The sequence below is a fragment of the Protopterus annectens genome, chromosome 3.part0, assembly GCF_019279795.1.
Source record: "Protopterus annectens isolate FY-2018-M chromosome 3.part0, PAN1.0, whole genome shotgun sequence".
In the NCBI taxonomy this organism is placed as follows: domain Eukaryota; kingdom Metazoa; phylum Chordata; order Ceratodontiformes; family Protopteridae; genus Protopterus; species Protopterus annectens.
The window spans coordinates 661,277,469-661,295,682 of record NC_056731.1 but is presented as its reverse complement, the minus strand read 5'-3'; positions in this window follow the sequence as shown (position 1 = coordinate 661,295,682).

Sequence of the window (18,214 nt, the reverse complement as noted above, 5' to 3'; positions counted from 1 at the left end):
GCTGATATCATCATGTGCAGAGGTATGCGCAATGACATCAGCTCCATGAACAGCCTGCCAGCCTGTCGGAACTGAGGGATTCACTAAACTTTGTTTCTGGGCCATAACGTGCATGCAGATGTTCTTCATGTTTCACTGTTGCAGTCATTACATTTGGGTTATCTGCCTGCAGGTAGCCCTCAGCCAGCTTGAATATCAAAGTCTTGGATTCCTACTTTGAATGCTGTCTCTTCTTCCATGACGTCAGGTCATCAGGGATATAAAACATGCAGCTGACGCCATTACATCAGTCTTTCTTGCTGTGAGGGGCCCGAAGCAGAAGCAGTTCGTAAGTGCTGGTTGGCTGACTCCTGAAATTTTCATTTTCGATTTTCAGAACAAAAGTTTTCAAAAAAGCTAAGTACCTCGTTGGGGAGCCTTTTTCTTGCTCTTAACCGATGTCAGTAAAAGTTAACAATTGTCTTACCTGTGGAAAGCAAATACCTCATAAAGATTTTCATTCGTACTGCATTCCTTGCTTAGGCCCAGACCACGACATTCCTCTCTGTCAGTTTTGTGCCTTATTCAACCCCCGAACTATTCGTCTTCTGTCTATTTTCACAGCAAATTATTTTGGTACTCAGTTTAACTATTCAGAAATGGCTTTGGTAAGCCATCTGACAACTGATATTCCAAAAAAATGTAAGGATAAAGACAGAGACAGACTGCATAGGTCCAAAACTGACAACAATGTTTCCGTTAAGCTAGTTGCCAGTTCACTGGTACTCAGTGAGATGCTTTCGCAGCCCCTGATACCTGCTACTTCAGATTCGCAGGCCTCTACTGAGACCCATTCGGAGTCCGGTATGCCGTGAGATGCTTCTTCGACTATAGAACCTGTGGATGTCTCTACCTTGGATGGGTCTGGAGCCGCTGTGCTGGCACCAGCTTCTGAGGGTATATTCAGGCCTACAGATTTGCATTTTAAACCGACATCTTCTTCATCCAGGCCTAAAACTCGACCCACGCCTAGAAAACCGACGTCCAAACTGCATGGTCAGGTCCATATACCTAAAAAACAAATGCTTAGAATGGCTGAAGACCTTATTACTTGAATTAGGGGAAGCCAGCCTTCCCCCTCTAAGATACCTATAACTGATTTTCCTTCTGATTCTGAAATCTCTGTTTCTTCTGATTACCAGGATTTGCTCTTATCTACCTATGAGGATTCTGATGCAGAGGATTCCGTTCCCTCTGCATCCCCTCCAAAAGATTTTTCTTTTGGTGAAACCTTGCACACTCTTAGGGAGCATTTCTGCTGGGAAAAGCCAGGATTACTCTGACTCCAAAAAGAGGCTTAGAGAATTCTTACTCCTCCCTCAACACAGGCCTTTAGCTATACCTCCTGTTCTGGACATTGTAGATGATGCCTTCTTGGAATCTAGCCTGTCCCCAGACACTTTACCTCCAGCTCCCAGAAAACCTGACAGGTATTACAGAGTACCTGACTCTCACAAGTTCCTCTTCAAGAATCCTACTGCAGATCCCAAGACCATTTCCCAAGGACCAAAGGACATTAAGGCTACTGCTGCCAAAAATCCTACCCCCTCTGATAGAGATTCTAGGGCCTTGGACAGATGAGGTAAGAAGGTATACACTTCTGCTACTTTCGCCATTAGTGCCTTAAATTGCCAGTTTCATATGTTAAAGTATCAGCAGCATATTATGGGACTACTTAAACAGAAAACGATGTTTGATTCCTGACTCTGCTGAACATAAATAATTACAGTATTTAATGCATTCTGCTGAACAAGTTGGTAAACATACTTTGCAATGTGGTTTTGACTCTTTAGAAGCATCTTGCAGGGCTGCTGTCACTGGGTCTGTACTTAGAAGGCATGCTTGGCTTAAGGAGCAAAACTTGCCAGATCATGTTAAAGCTAAATTACTGGATACTCCCTTAAACCAAGACCACCTGTTTGGCAACAAAGCAGAAGAAGTCTTCAAAAAGAAGGAGGAAAAAGCTAAATCTATGCAAACTGTTAAAGATTTCCTACAAGTACAGCTTCCCAGATTTAGTAGGCATTGGCCTTCAAAGAATTGGTCCTTTCCAGTCTCTTCCAGGCCTTCTCAGACCAAACCCAGGAACAGCAGACCACCTAGGTTACAGTCTCAGGCTACACACAGGCCTAGGCAGTGGGGGGCTCCCACTTCCAAAAGAGGAAGTAGTAAGACACCCCCCCCTATGGAAAAATGTCACAATGACTTCACCTTAATCCTTCCAAGCCCTGCTCAACTGCCTGCTCCCTTAGGAGGAAAGCTCTCCCTGCATGCAAAAAACTGGGAACTCATTACCCAGGACAAATGGGTTTTGAATATAGTTTTCCGAGGATACAGATTCCATTTCCACACCCTACCAACCCCAAACAGTTGGCCAGACCTACTCCTAAATCAGTGGACAGAGGCTCAACAGCAGGTTCTCTCTCCTCTAAGTATCAGGGCTATTCAACCTGTCCCAGCAGAAGAAAGGGGACAAGGTTTTTATTCAAGACTTTTCCTGGTACCCAGAAAAGACAGCTCCTGGCATCCTGTCTTGGTGGACCTCTCTATTCTAAACACCTTTTTGGTAATCCCAAAATTCACAATGCTAACACTTCAACAGCTGCTTCCTATGCTAGGCAAAGCTGCCTGGTTGGCAACCTTAGACTTAAAGGAAGCTTACCTGCACATTCCAATAAGGGAATCTTAGAGGAAATACCTACACTTCAGTGTAGGCTCCATGCCCTATCAGTTTTCTGCACTTCCCTTTGGCTTATCTACTGCACCCAGGGTATTCACAAAGTGTCTAGCTCCAGCCATTGCATTTTGCAGGCAGAGAAATATTCAAATATACCCATACCTGGATGATTGTGTGATTCAGAAAGAAAGCCAGGGCATGCTAGTAAAACATCTGGCATTCATAAAGAAACTTCTAACCTTGCTGGGGTATACCGTAAATGAAAAGTAATCTTATCTGGTACCCTGCCAACAGATTGTATTCCTGGGAGCAAGCTTGAACACAACTTCCCAGATGGCTTACCTCACGCCAGAGAAACAAGTTTATTTGACAACTTACTTCAAACTACTAGCCACAAAGACCCAGCTATCTGCAAGGAAAATTTTGCAAGCCCTGGGGTTCATGGCCTCTTGCATTATACTAATTCCATATGCAAGACTGCATATGAGGAAACTACAATGGTATCTAAAAAGCCTATGGTGTCAGCATTCTCAGGACCTGGAAGCAATGATTCCTATCATTCTTTGTATAAAGACAGAGTTCCTTTGGTGGACAGAGGACTGCCACCACAATAAGGGGCTCCCTTTCAATCTACTTCCTGCCGCCCAAACCCTAACAACAGATGCATCAGACTGTGCATGGGGGGCTCACTTGGCAGGGCAGTGCATTCAGGGCAAATGGAACCCGAGTCAGATGCACCTGCATATCAACAAAAAGAAATGTTAGCTGTACAGAATTCCCTGACAGCCTTCAAAGATCTCATCCTTCCAGCAATTATTGGTAAAGACAGACAACACCACAGTTATGTGGTACATAAACAAGCAGGGGAGAACCCACTCGTACCCTCTCTACAGACTAGCTATGGCTCTGTGGAACACAGCCTTGAGCTACCAAATACACCTACAAGCTCAATTCCTGTCAGGCAAGCTAAATTCATTGCAGACGGCATATGCAGAAATCTCATGGACCCACACAAATGGAAACTGGAACTAAAAATATTCAACCTCTTGAGGAACAAATGGGGGACTTCAGAGACAGACCTGTTTGCCTTCCCCCAGAACTACCAATTGGACAAATTCTGCACAAGGACTCCCCACTGTCAAGCTTGGAAAGTGGATGCCCTGTCCTTTACCTGGGAAAGCATCTCAGTTTATGCCTTTGCCCCTCTGCTTCTCCTCTTGAAGGTTCTGCTAAAGATCAAACAGGACAAACCAAGGACAATACTTATTGCACCAGACTGGTACCCCCTCTTGCAAGCATGATACTGCTGGATCCATGGCTCCTACCTCAGACACCTTCCCTGCTGTCCCAGCAGGTGGGCTAGATTCTGCACCCTCAGCTTCAAACCCTGAACCTTGCAGCCTGGCTAATTCCTTGAGCTCCCCAATAGCAACCCTCAGTAAGCAGGTGCTGGATGTCATTCTGGAAGCAAGGAGACCTAGTACTAGGAAATCCTATGCTGAAAAGTGGAAAAGATACTGTTGCTGGAGCCAGACCCAGGATATGGGCACTACAGTGCTCAGCTTATCTCATATACTTCATTACTTAACAGAAATGCTCCACCAGGGCTTATCCTTCTCATCAATTAAAATTCATGCCTCTGCAATTTCAGCACATTATAATACTGAACCACCCCTCTTCTCTCACCCCCTGTTAAAGCAATTCCTTGAAGGGGCTAAAAATTTAAGACCCCCCCAGGTGATCCCCTACTCGAGCCTGGGACATTAACTTTGTATTGGAAAAGCTCACTCTCCCTCCATTTGAACCAGCTGCAACTGCAGAGTTGAAATTCCTTTCTTGGAAAACAGCCTTCCTTCTAGCCATCACTTCAGCAAGAAGAGTGTCTGAATTACAGGCCCTCATGGCAGTGGAGCCCTTCATTATATTCCATACAGATAGGGTTTCCCTCGGGATCAATCCTTCCTTTATGCCCAAGGTGGTGTCTAGTGTGACCCTAAATCAGTCCATTCATTTGCCTACTTTTTCCCTAATCCACAAAACAAAGGAGAACGAATACTGCACTCCTTGGACGTACACAGACTACTTAGATTTTATTTGGACAGGACTAAACCTCTCAGAAAATATGGACAGCTCCTAGTTGGCTTTGCTGCAGGGGCAGAGGGGAAGTCCATTTCAAAGCAAACCATTTCTAAATGGATAGCCCATTGCATTACTTTCTGCTATAAGCACCATGGAAAACCTACCCCACAGGGGATAAGATCACATTCCACCAGGGCTGCATCTACCTCTACAGCCTTTCTTAGAGGAGTCCCTACCAGGGACATCCTAGAAACTGCTACCTGGAGCTCTGTACATACCTTCACCAAGCATTACCACATGCCCATTCTTTCTAAATCCAGAGCTGGTTTTGCCACTGCAGTCTTGCAGGGCTTAATAGCTAGCCCTAATGCTCTTTAACTTCCTCCCCATTCCTTAGCTTTGGAAATCAGCCCAAATGTAATGACTGCAACAGTGAAACATGAAGAACATAGTACAGTTGTGTACACTTACCATAAATGCAGATGTTCGAGTGTATTCACTGTTGCAGTCCTGGTTACCCTCCCTCCAGCCCCCTGACTTCTCTTGGCTCTAACTTTGCTTCTTGTTTTAAGCTTTCTGGTGTATTTGCTTTGTGATGGAGGTGTAACATATCATATTATTGCTTCCCATTGTGGGGGCACCTGACATCTGGGGCAAGAAAAACTGATGTAATGGCGTTGGCTACATGTTTTATATCCCTGACGACCTGACGTCATGGAAGAAGAGACAGCAACCAATGCAGGAATCCAAGACTTTGATATTCAGGCCAGCTGAGGGCTACCTGCAGGCAGATAACCCAAATGTAATGACTGCAACAGTGAATACACTCAAATATCTATATTTATGGTAAGTGTACACAACTGTACTTTCTCCAGCTGATTAAAACAGCATTTGAATTCTGCGGTTACTGCTTGGCTTGGCTCCTCCAAGTAAGACAAACTGTGCACTGTGCTGTCTTTTACTTTAACGGGGCATGTTTTAATGCACCTAGATAGAAGCAACAGCCAGACAGCTGCAGGAACATTATTCAGAAATCAGCATTCCATCCCAGTAAGACAAACTGTTAACAGCCTACTTGTTATTGAGAAGTACCTGTCAGCAAGACGCTGTCCGGTTTGATTCTCAACTAGAGCTGCCTCTCTGGAGGAGAGATGTGTGTGAATGGATCCTTAAGGTGTTGAAGGTGTGGCATCAGGCCTGGCAAGCTGAAAAAAAAAAATCAACTGCACAACATTTGGGGGGAGAGAGTTATATGGTGACCCCTAATCGGGAAAAGCTGAAAGACACAAACAAACAAAAACTGTCTAACGGTGCATAGTTTACTTTAACTGTGCTTAGAAGCAGTTAACAGCCACTGTATTCCCAGAAAGAATATGTTTTGCGTGTTGTTTTTCACTTAACAGCCAGTTTCAGTTTTCATTGTGTAACAGCTTGCATTTCCCTTAAGAATATGCTTTGTGATATGCTTGTTTTTCATTTAACAGCCAGTTTTCATTGTGTAACAGCTTGCATTTCTCTTAAGAATATGCTTTGCGATATGCTTGTTTTTCATTTAACGGCCAGTTTTCATTGTGTAACAGCTTGCATTTCCCTTACTGGCAGGTAAAACTTGGCTACAGCTGTCATCTGCACTTAACGGCAGTCAGAACACTTCATTTATGGGCCGCATTTGTTACTTTACAGCCAGCTTTCATTTGCAGTACAGTCAGAACTATGCATTATTTCATTTGCTCTGTGTTTACACTATGCTTTCGGCAGGTGAAACTCTTCATTTATGGGCCGCGTTTATTACTTTATGGCTACAGCTGTCATTTGTACTTAATGGCAGTCAGAATACTTCATTTAATGGCTGCATTTGTAAGTTTACAGCCAGCTTTCATTTGCATTACAGCCAGAACTATGCATGATTTTATTTGTCTGTGTTTACACTATGCTTTCGGCAGGTGAAACTCTTCATTTATGGGCCGCATTTGTTACTTTGCAGTACAGCCAGAAATATGCATGATTTCATTTGCTGTGTGGGTTTGAAATAAGGAATAGCCTGGCAGATATATTTAATAGCATCTTACTTTAGGGCAAGTTGCCTTTACCAAAGGTGGAGTCCCTGTTGATAGTCCTATTTAAAAGAAAAGGGACCTGGAAGACCAAGCAAATATGTGCTAATATCTGTCTTTGATGCAGACAGTAGACTCTTTGCAAGGGTCCTAACAGTGTGGCTGGAGATGGAATTGCTGCATGTTATATAAATCACACAGGCAGGTTTTGTTAAAGGTAACTCATTCAAAGATCAGTGGGCAAAAACAGAGGGAAAAGGCTGAACAACAGGAATATCAAAACTATCTGACATGGTCGGGTCTATATCACCACATCGAATGGTGATAAGTTCAAATGCCCTTTGTTCGAACCAAAAAGTCCAAAAGCCCTAAACTGCGAAGTTACAGAACATTGATTTTTTTCCCAGGGAAAAAAATCAGTGTGCCGTCTTCGGGGCTTTGCTATTTCTTCCAATGTAGTGTGATCTCGGAGTTGGTATATCTAAGTAGGGGGTGGTGTGGGGGGCAAAGCCCCCCACTTCAATTTGTTTTAAAGTTGTGATATTTTTTTTTCACGGAGCAGCGATTTTTTTCCCAGTGTTCCATGAGTTCACTGTTTAGGGTTTTCAGACTTTTAGGTTCGAACAAAGGGCATGTGAACTTACCACCATTCGATGTGGTGATATAGACCCGACATGGTCAAATGGGGGTACTTTTTCAGAATCTGGGAAAGCGGTGGGGGAAAGGCATTTCTAAAAACTTGTGAGGGCACTTCACAAGATGCCTTTGAAAAGAATCATGGTGAATGCTGTGCTCTCAGATCAGGTTAGAGTAGGCAAGAGGACATCCCAGAGATTCCCATTATCACCATGTTTGTTTCTAGTCATCATGGAAAAGCTGTCATAGCAGCTAAGATAATGTGTTGTCCTTTTGACTGAAGTATAGAAGATGTATGTTGAAAAGACAGTAGGAAATCTTCAGGAAATTTGAAATGGTGTCAGGGTTACAATTTTACCATAAGACGTTGCTGCTCATTTTGGTTGTGGGATTAAAGAAGATAGTTTTGCTTTCCTTGAGTAGGGAGAGATGTATCTGGGGATTAGAAGAGCAACTGAATTCAGAAGTGTGAGGGATGTTACATAAGTAAGAAGATATTGTTAATGCACTAGAAGGCACACTGAGTTAATAAGGGTGCTGATTTTGACTTTGGCAATGCATTTGTTATAGCGTGTTAAAGACAAAATGATAGGACAGTACATTTGAAAAGGCTGTAGGGTTAGATTGAATAAATGTCAGGATATGATATATGGAAAGCTGGACATGGAGGATGGTGAATTTCAGATGTTATCAAGCAATTAATATGCAGAGAATAAAGGGGCAGGGGGTTCTGCCAATTTAGGTTGGTACAATAGGAAAAGAAGGGGGTAATTTGGAAGGACAATGCAGAGAACAAACAATGAAATTGTGATGTGCTTAGATGGGAACCCAGAGGCTGCAAAGGTGAGTACAGGGCAAGAAATATGTTATGTGCATACTTCTCAATCATACCAAATTGCTTGCTAAATACCACTTAAAATATTGGGGTGGCCCCTTTACTTTCTGAATTTCCCAGGATTTTTTTTTTTGGGACAAATTTGTTCCTGACATCAACAAGTGTGTGTGTATGTGTGTAATGCCCCACTTAAGTGTGACTGGTGATTAGAGTTACTCAAACTCAAGCCCTGTACCTTGAGTACAAGAAGCAAGAGCCTAAATTCTCTACCCATATCACCACTTATAATGCTAGTAGTTAAGTTTTACAGAATGTCTGGAATGTGTGGCTCATACTTTTGGTCTGTTCCTCTTTAAATTTGTGGTTTTCTGGCAAATCAGTGAGAACAGAATTCACTACATAATGATAGCCATTAAAGTTTCAGTCATCCTATCTTTCAGGAAATGCGTGGAAACAACATTTTATTCTAGCAACTTTTCTAAGGTTATAAAAACAATTTTTAAAATGTGTCCCTGCTGCTTTAGGGCCTGTGTCGTCCCCCCCCCCAATACATTTTGGCTTTTTCCAGATTTCTTGTACTGCATAGTTCTTCAGGGGGGAGAGAAGTTTAGTGCTGCTTATACAAAGTCTGTTTGTAATAGTAGCACAACAGGTAGAATACTTGCTTTTGATGCACAAGGCAGTGGGTTCTACTCCCACAGTATGTAGATGGATTGCTGATACTGTACTGTGATGTACTTTTTAAGGGGGTGGATGCTGCAGTCCTGAGAATGTCCTCTTTGGTGGAGATACCTAGAAGCTATGAACCTGTTATCAGTTTGCCATCCATTCCCTATTGCAATATTACTAGCTTATTATTTTTTTTAAATGTAACATAGGAAATATATTCCTCAAGGGCAAGAGGCAGTCTATTTGTAGATGAAACAGTGAACTATAAAGATGTTTGCTAGCAGCATCCTCTTCATTAGTTACAGTCTAGATCTCTTTAATGTGGAATTATTTAGATTACTTTTACTTCTGCAGAGACTGTGCATATTTACTGATGCTGGTGGAGTGTAGAAGTTTGAGTAGACATTTATGATGGAAATGTTCTGAATTGGGCAGTTTTGTCATTATTGGTTCACGCATTTTATTTCATTGCTTGCTGGAAAAATGTTTAAAACATGCTCTAACAAGTGTGCTGTATTAAACAAGGAATATACTTTAATACAATCAGGAATGTGTATCAAAGAATACATGCATGGTTCATGTGCAAGGGACCTAAGATTTGAAAACAGCCCAAAGTTAATCTTTTTCTGTCACTGGCCAGATACATTTTCTTTGAATGTGGGTTTCAATGCTGTTTCAATGAATGTGAGTTTCAAGGGCAGAGAAGTTTTAATGTTAAGTCTATTTTCATTGTGAGACTGTAGTGCTTTGTTTAGTAGATGTCTACTAGTGTTTGTGCTATAAAATGTAAAGTAAAAGTTTTAAAGAAATCCAACTCATTGTAGAAGTGAGGCAGTATGCACATTAGTGTTTATGGTAAATGGGGCCAAATAGCCAAGTAATGGGATATTGGAATGGCTGCATGGGGGAGGGCTGTGTATGGGGGGCCCCATCCAATTATGATTTTGTGAGGGGGAGGGTGGCAAACCCAAAGACAGCCTTAGGTGGTACAAACTCTAGCTACGCCACTGATAAATAAGCCATGGAGAATGACTTTTGGAGGTCTTAGCAAACTATAATATTTTGCTATGATTATTATATTGCCACCATTAAATTCCCACTTTTACCACAAAGCCCACGTACTGCAAGTCACCAAAAACAAAATCGTAACTTTCATCATCTTCTCCCTTCCCAACGAACATTATTGCTACACATTTAAAAAAATGGTTACCATTTACTACAGAGTCTGGGGCCATATTCAGTTTGCATTTGAAAGTTGGTATCCCACAATTCCACTGGAGTGGGTGGGATTACATATTTGTACCTATTTTTATGGGCCTTTGTCCAGATTTTTGATGTTTCTAGGTTGAGAGGTATGTCTGCAAATGGCATGTGAGATGGTTTGAATGGATGATTCATTTCTTTTAGTGGCTGCAGCAATCAGAGGAAGATCATATTCTACTTGTGCTAGTAAGATATCTTTACCTAGAACATTCCTACCACGTTTGGAAAGAAAAGGAAAGATGCTATTAGACCAGAATAGGAAAGAGTTTATTTTTGTGTGTCTCTATTCCAGGTGGAACTGGAAATTTAGGAAGGGGTCCAACCAAATCCCTAGGTATTAGAATGAAGTAATGGTTTCAGTAATGTTATTTAGCTGATCAAGGATTTGTAGAGGTCTGGAGACAAAGGTGGGCTTTTGCCTATGTACCAAAAGGATTGTTTTTGTTTTAGACAAGTTAAACAATAATTGTTTATCACTGACCCATGGAGTAAGGACATGAACATTGGCCTGAAGTTCAAGTTCAGGAGAACAAAGAGAGAATAGCTGGAGTGAAATAGGACCATGCCATCAGAATAAAGCAGGAGAAGAGGATGGGGTAGGTCAAAAGGCAGTGTGTTAATTTAGATAGAAAAGGAGAGAGGTGCCAGAATAGATCTTTGTGGGATACATTTCTGCAATGGGACTGATACATAGGTTACTGAGCTGAAATTTATTAAGAAGTGGCAGTTATCAAACCAGTTTTGGAATAAGGGTAATATGCCGTCAGTAATGCTCATTTCAGTGAGATAGGTTAGGAGAACTGAGTGGTTGACAAGATCAATGCCTCTTATTAGACCAAAACATGACTCCAGTAATTTGGCCTTTGTCCATTCTAAGAAGAATGCTTTCTGTGAGTGTTCGGATTGGTATGGATGAACATCAGCCTGAAGCTATGCTGCTTTTGAGAGAGAAGGTGGTATTGTTGATGTATTGAGTGAGTTGCAAGTAAAGTAATTTTCCAGAATCTTTCCTAGGTTAGGTACAGGAGAAATTAGTTGGAAAAGTGAGGGATTTGATAAACTAGATTTTTAAGGATAGGTTTTAAAATAGTATTTTTTCCAGATATTAAGCATAATATTAATTCTAATGCACTAATTCATAATGTCTTAGATTAATACTAGGCTAACTGCCCTTGTGGGATATTTTAAGTCTAGCTAATTACCTCATGTGAGAAACAAACCTTGCATCTTTTGGATGTAAGGTAAACACTTTAACCATAGGCTGTAGGTGTATTTCAGTAGGGTTATGATGTTGTCTCTGCAGTTATAAATAAAGCATAGATGGATTTTCCATACCAGGAGGGCTATCAGGTTTAATGCATCTGAGTGGTTGGTAGACATCCTTGGCCATGATAATTCTGAAACTGAATGATGGGATAGATGGAGGGTAGTGGAGAGTGGCAAAGCAAGTTTATAACTGGTTAGAGTAAGGAATGGGAAGGTTGCTGAAATGAGAAAGGAAGTCAGAGACAGTAAGTTGTGAGGATGTGGAATTTATGGAAGGGAAGGTAATTCCATCTTGTAAGATAGCTGACCTCTTTACAGACATTTTTGGGTGATTTTATTAATAAGGATTAATATTTCATCCGGTGTCTTTTATAACACATATTGATTGCTTGGTAGGATAGATGGGTGTAGATGGGTATAGTGTTATCTCTTTATAGTAGTGAGAGGGGCTTTACAAGAATATCATGCCATGTTTCTAACCTATAGAAGAGCTTTAAGCTCATAGGATGACTAGTTATTAATTTTTAGCTTGTATAGTCATTGGATTACTGGGAACAGGAGCTTTACAGGTCATCCAGTATAGAGGTGTTTAGTTCTCCATCAGTTTTAGGGTAAATTGAATTCAGAATTAGTGACCAATCTTTTGAGAAGAGGTAGATTTAATGTTAGGCTGTCATCTGTGATAGAAAGCTATGGGCTTTGGAGGCATTTTTACATATGGATAATGGATGTGGAAAACTATAGGGCATTTCTCACAGGAAGATGCTGGGTGGATGGTGATGTTTGAGATGACAGGATGTTAGTAAATATGGGATTGGATAGGCAGTGGCAAGATGTGTTGAGGTTTGGTCTAGTATTCTGAGTTGGGAGCTGGATAAGTTTGAATTATGTGGGAAAAGTATTCAGGTAATTGGAAATGGGATTGGGAAGGCTGACACTGAAGTCTCCAGATATTATGACATGTTTATTTTATTATTTATTGAGGAAATGATTTATTTTAGTAGGGTATTTAGCAAGGGAAGAGAAGAGGGAGGTGGCTACAGTGAGATGTAGTATGGTGTTCTTGGGAAAGGGAATGCATGTAGGTAGCAATTTACAAGAAGTATCAATGTTTCAATGAACAAGTATTTGGATGTTTAAGTATTATTAGAACAGAAAATGAGCTCTGCCCTCCTTCTCTCAAGCCTGGTTTGTGTCAAAGAAGTAGTTGTAACCAGGGAAGTAATTGTTTAAGGATGGATTGTTTGGTCTGGCCTATGAATCTGTGATAGCCAGTAAATCAGGCTTAAACAAGGTAATAAAGGCACTATTCTGGTCTGTTTTGTGTCTTATGCTCTGTGAATTTAGTAGGATGCAGAAGAGTGGAGAAGGACCTGGGTACAAAAGCTTTATACCATTAACAACTGATTGCAAAAAGGTATCATCTGGCTAGCAAGGCGTTCTGCTCCACACAGGCAATACTTCTACGGCAGTGTAGTGTAAACAGTCCAGAAATTTAAAATATAATTTCTTCATCTTCATGTTTATTATATTATGGAATAAAAGGAAAACTGATCAGAAAATTTTGATGCAGTATTTTGTAAAGCACATAAGATACAGCTTGACACAATACCACTCATTTGACAGTAATCAGTAGCTTAACTAGAGTAGGGCAAAGAGGGCAACTGCCCTCGGCACAAAGTGTTAGAGAGTGAGATCAGCCTTCCAATCCATCATTGAAATTCTTGATTGCTCTGTAGTGCAGTGCCAGCTTTTAAAAGCCGATATTGCATTTGCAGTCATACCTGAGGCCTTATAGTGCTTCATGTATGGTCTAATCTGTAGGTTCATAGGAGGTTACTAGTCTAATGGCCCTAGAGTCTTCACAATCCTAGCCATATTATACCCATGTTCCCTAACTGACCATTGTTAGATGGTCTTTATTTACAGGGTGAGTCTATCATCAGCACTGACTGCCCCTATCCATGAGGGACATAGGTGCCACCCCCAGGGTGAATTTTTGGTCTCTCATCCAATTATCTAGGTTGCACTTAAATAAGGTCATTGAGGAGCTCTGCTTCATGTGAATTTGTAGTTTATTCCAGAGGAGTGTCAATCTCTGGGAGATAAATCTGTCTCTCCAGCATGTTCTGTTGATGCCATAGGCTAGGTTGAGGTCCATGGAGTGAGTGACTCTTGGTTCCATTTGATTTGTGGACATGCAGCATTTCCATTTGGGCAGGGTCAGAGACTGTAGGCCAGGCATAAGTCACGTCTCAGCAGCCTGTAGGATACAAAGTACAGTGACAGAGCTTTCAGTCTTTCCATGTAGGTCATGTTTTCTAAGCCCTGAATTTTCTTGGTGAGAAACCTCTGTGGTCTCTCTAGCTGCTGCACGTGTCTAGTGAAGTACATGCAAAATGGAAAATTGTACTCTACTAGTTGATCTGATGAGGGTTGAGCTGCGAGGAGTTATAACATCCTTAGTCTTGGATGCTATGCCCTTACTTATGAGGTGTGCAACTTCAAAGCACTAGGAAACATGGTGATCGAAGTTTAGGTTGCTGTCAACCTGTGTTCCTAAATCACGCACCACTAGGTTTGACCTTAGTAGTAATAGTAGTAACTGCTTGTTACATGATAGCAAACAGTTTGCTACAGTTTAAAAGTAAAATATTTTTTCTTTTTTTATTATTTGTGGTTAAACCTGTGTGGTCTAAATGAATGTAGCAACTGCTACCATTGAAAAGTAAAAAAGGTAAAAACCTCTTGCTATAGTTTAAAAAAAAAATCTTTTTTTAACTAAAATGTGAGGAAAGAGTATCGGGGGATAGTGAAGAAATGGTAACTGATTATCTTCTGCCTTTCCAGGAGCCCAAGGGGCTTGATTGTGGATTTTTTTTTCATTGAAGAGTTGAGGCAGGTGGGAGGGAGGGATTGTGGTGTGTATCTGGCCACCTGGTTGGTGTGCCACTAGAAGGAGTGGCTTTTCTTTTCTGCTGTTCAGTGAGTTGAGGGAAGTGGGGCGCTAGTTTGTAGGATTGTCACAGGGTGCTGGTTGAGCTAGCTACGCCTCTGACAAAAAATCATGAGTGTAATGTGTGACGACTGTGCCCTGGCCCAGCAATCAAGGAGCCTCAGTCCTCACCACTAACACCAGGGAGGTCATCTCATAGAAGAGGAAAGGATAACCAATACACACAGTAAAGTACAATTTCCCTTAAATGCACACAGAGATCACAGTCATTCTGGGGCTGGTTGCTCCCTTGCTTACCAGGTCCCCAATAAGACTACCCACTGGCACAGCTATAGGGTCCAGGTCTCAGCCTAACTGGGCAAGCTAAAACCTCCAGTACCCTCTCTGTCCAACCAGTGCTTCATGTCCCTGCTCAAGTAGCTGACACAACACACACACACTTTGAGATAAGTATTTATACAACTTCACAGACACTCCTGGGAAAGGCTGACACAGATTCAACAACTGTGCCCCTTTACCCAGACTATATAGTAGTAATTACTGCCACCACCCAGTTAATAATGTCAGCTGCTAAAGGTTCTCAAAAGGGTGTCCAGTTATTACTGTGCAATATTATTATCCGATAGTAATGTGACTATACAGTCTAAGGCTTATCAGAGTGGCCTATTACAATAAACTCTATATAAATATGCATTGTACTCTAGAGCTCATCTCTACACAAAGCAGCCACAGGTAGAAAGTTTTAAAAATATTTAATAATAAATAATTAAAACACAAGACAAAACTACATCACAGAGATATCTAAGAGTTCAGAGATCACACAGAAACTTAAAATAATACAATAGGACTGGTCTGATTTCAAGGAAAATACCTAATTAATCTTTACTACCTTTAACTATTCCTACAAGAAATCACAGTGCTAGAAACTTACATGTGAGCTTAGGCAGAGTGCTGGTAAGTTGGATATCAAGATCAAAATGCTCTTCGGTCTCTCTCTGAGAGACAGTTTATAAAACATCACTAACAAACATGTCTCTGGGACCTCCCCAGATTACATCATTTTTGACACTTAGATTTTCCCCGTATTCATATTGCATCATCTTGACACCTGCTCTGAGTTCCCAGGCTAATAGAAACTCCATTTACATTATTTAGCAAGATAACACCTGCACAGGAGAATACAACAATAAAAGGCATTTCACATATACACTCTAGCAGAAACTAAAGCAATAAAGCACCTTCCACATGTACACTCTAACAATTATTCCTTAAGTTAAGACAATAGGAAGAATGTGTTCAGCTAGCTGCTCTGGCACCATTTTTTTAGATAATTGTACTTTCAAAGACATTTGAAATGCTTGGCTTGATTTTCCTTACAGCAGATGGCAATGTTGCAACCATCTTGAAGTTCACATTTTACAGTGTTTTCTTTCATTTAAAAACACAAGCCTGTATTTTACATTTATTTATACAAATGATAGAATTATATATCAAATTCTATTTGCCTTGGCTGGCAGCCTTCGCCCATCTCTCCCCAATTGTCACATAATGTATGGTAGCAAGAACAGGATAATTGTCAAAAATGCTGGACCCTCTGTATCTGGGTTTGTGAATGTAGTACACGAGTATTGTAGTACACAGCACACACTCAATACAGTCTTGGTAAAATGTAGCTTACTATTAGTGATGAAAATCAAATTTGGACTTCGCACACAATGTAAACAAAGCCAGTATATATTCTTGCTTCATATAATTTCTGCTTACTTGCAGTTCAGCTTAATGCCTGTCAAAAACCAAGTCAGTTTCTGACAGTCCACAACTTTGGTACTCCAGTTTATGTCAGGCAGCCTTGTAACTTTCAGTAAATCCTCATACACAACGTTGGTACTCCTTGAGTATCCACAGCTATGTTCCTGGTATTTGTAGAACACAACTACATGTATGTTCCTGGTACTTCACATCTCCTTCCAGTCAAGTCTGCCCAAGAGTCAGTACTGCTATCATAAAAAATCCTTCTCTCAATGCCTCTGAAGTTATGGGCTACAAGCCCTCCTTTTAGGAGTAGCTTTTCAGATTTTTCACAGTGCCTATGGTATTACATGCCTTTACTACCATATTACATTAACTATCTGTACAACAGTTAGGTTTTTGCTGTAATGGATAGAATACTCAGCACATCAAACTAGAATTTAAATAGCCAGTCTGACACAGTACCCCCATCCACGTTTTTACTGAATGGGATGTGTTATGGACAAGGATAAACCATCCGCATTTATGTGGCTATTGAAAGGACTATGTTTGATTATAAAATGAAACAGCTTTAGTGTCAAACCAACTCTTTGTTGGATGCCCTCATTTCCTGTCGCATTCTTCCTGTCTGTACCAAATCTTCTTCACCATGTTGTCTTCTACTTTTCTGCATGTGCCCGAACCACTGTAATCTGGTGTATTTGACCTTTCCTGCAATTTGAGCTACTTTGGCTTCTTTTCTTATGTCATCACATTTTTTGTCTGCCCTACAGTGTGCATCCTACCACCCATCTTGATCACTCCATCTTCATCACCTCTAGCTTCCTCAGCTGCTCTGCCTTTACTGCCCAGGTTTCTGTACTATACTGTAGCACTAGTTGCACCACTGTTTTGTAGACCTTACTTTTCAGATTCTTTGACATTCTTCTGTCATACGCTACCATTGACAATTTGTGCCAATTGCCTTCAGCACCTCTGATTCTAGCTTTGACCTCCTCATTTAGACTTCCCTTCTTCTCAACCACCCCTCCCAGATACTTCAAGCTGTTAACCTGTTCCACTATTTTCCATTCTATCTCACTTGTCAGTTTCGTCTTCTCCCTTTGGCTCTCATTAAAACTGTCTTACCTGTATTCAGTTTCATACCATCTGTCTTTAGTTTTGCCTTCTATTCTCCTGTCCTTTGCTGAAGTTCTTGCTTAGAGTCAGCCTGAATTGCCACATTGTCAGCATACAGCAACTTTGTTGATTTGACCCTTTGACCTGTTTGCTAAAGTAGTGCATCACCAGTATGAAGAGCACTGGGCTTAGATTTGAACCCTGATGCACACCCACTCCCACTGGGAACTGCTCTGTGAGACCAAACACTGTTCACACTTGAGTCACTGGGTCCTTGTACATAGCCTGTAGTAATTCTACCAATATTTTTGCAGCTTCGAAGCATCACAGGCACCCAAACCATCTTTCTTCGGACCTTGTCGTATGCTTTCTCCAAGTTTAGGTATGGCCAGTTGGACTCTTTCTTCATCCCTCACTTCTTCTCAAATATCTGTTTCACTGCAAACATTGGGTCAGTTGTGCTACATTCTGTATGTGAATGTTCCCTTTGTTCTTGAACGGTGGTGCTAGTATGCTTATTCTCCAGACATATGGGATATGCCTTTCTCTCCATACTGCTATGAGTATCCTCAGGAACCATTTCTTCTCTATCTCACCCGAAAATTTCATTATGTCTGCTCTGACCCCATCTGAGGCTGCAGCGTTCCTTGACTTCATTTTCGTTACTGATGTAGTGCTGTTTTTATTTACTCTATGATTGGTTCCTCCTCTTCTTTCATCATAGGCTGTGTCTGGGGACTACAGGTTTTCTTCATTCAGAAGTTGGTGGAAGTACTCCTTCCATCGGTCTTTGGTGTCCTGTGGACTGGTAAGCCTGGTCCTCACACCACTTATCAATGGCAAATACCCATGCCAAATTTGGCAGCATTAGT